The sequence below is a fragment of the Morone saxatilis genome, unplaced genomic scaffold, assembly GCF_004916995.1.
Source record: "Morone saxatilis isolate NCDOM2014 unplaced genomic scaffold, NCSU_SB_2.0 Contig23, whole genome shotgun sequence".
NCBI lineage: Eukaryota > Metazoa > Chordata > Actinopteri > Moronidae > Morone > Morone saxatilis.
In genome coordinates this window covers 5,972,924-5,974,381 of record NW_023339796.1, presented here as the reverse complement: position 1 = coordinate 5,974,381, position 1,458 = coordinate 5,972,924, and positions in this window count along the sequence as shown.

The window sequence follows — 1,458 nt, the reverse complement described above, 5'->3', positions numbered from 1 at the left end:
CAACAGATAAGACATTTATTAATGCTAAAAGATAAACAATAAAATATAAAATATACAATAATATAAAATATACAGTCGTTATGGTAGTGCAATATACTTAGTGCAAGTAAATAAATAGCTGTCTGTATAATAGTAATAATAATAATAATAATAACTAATAATAATAATAATAATTTTATTTTAACGTTAAAATAGGTTATATATTACAATATCCAACAACAATATATATAGAAAATATAAAAAATATAATAAAACTCTGAAGTATTTACATTATAAAACAATATAATCGATGGTAAATAGAACTACTAACAATCAGCTCTACGAACTACATTTCCCAGTCAGCGTTAACGGCTTATTCCTTATCGCGCATGCGCAAAAGGGACGGCAAGGGAAGTGGGACGAACCCGGCGCAGTCGCGTGTTTTTTTTTTTTTTGTTTTTTTTTGCTGGGTCGCCTGAACACACACACACACACACACACACATACACAGACACAGACACAGACACATATACACACACACATACACACACACACACACACACATACACAGAGTAGGGCAATTAATGGCATGAGGTTTGTTGTTTTACTGGGGGGGCAGCGAGGATCTCTGCTCTAATCTCTGTTCACAAGGAAATGTAATTAAATGAAAGTGAATTAGTGGTGGAATGTAACAAGGTATATTTATTCATACTGTACTCAAGTACAAAGTTGAAGTAATTCCACTTCATGCAATTTCATATTCATATATATATATAAATTATTTATTCTCATGCACACAACTATAACCAGCCTGCTTGGGCTAACAAGACTCCGCTAGAGCTGAAGTAATTAGTCAATTAATTGATGTGTTAATTGATTGTGATAAACCAGAAATAACTGAAAGACTTGTTTAAAAGTCATTTTTGACAAATTCTTCTTCTTCTCAATTGCGAGGATCTGCTGCTTTTGTCTCTCTTAACTAAATATCTTTGTCTATAGGTTGGACAAAATGCGAATATGAAAGCGTCCACAATGTGGAAATGTGTCTTCGGTTTCACCATGAGACATGTCAAGAACATAAAAGCATTCATAAAACTACAACTCACAATACACAAGTCAACACTATACACAATATCACATTAACATAATGTGTAAAAATCTGCTGCAAAGTCAGGAAACCACTCTCTATCCTTCCTTCACTTTCCACTTAAGTCAAAATAAAAAAATAAGAATGTAAGAATACTTCATTACAAGAGAAACTTAACATTTTTCACAAGTAAATAACCTGAATACTTATTCCATCACTGAACTGAATATAGTACAAATCACTAGAACAGCTGTTCCTGAATTTCAGACAGACTTATGATTGTATGCACCCAGTCTGGAGAACTTTATAATATTCTCCAAATTGAAAAACACAATCCAAGACATATTAAAATAAGCCAATGTAACAACATACTGACCCCCCCCCCCCCCCCC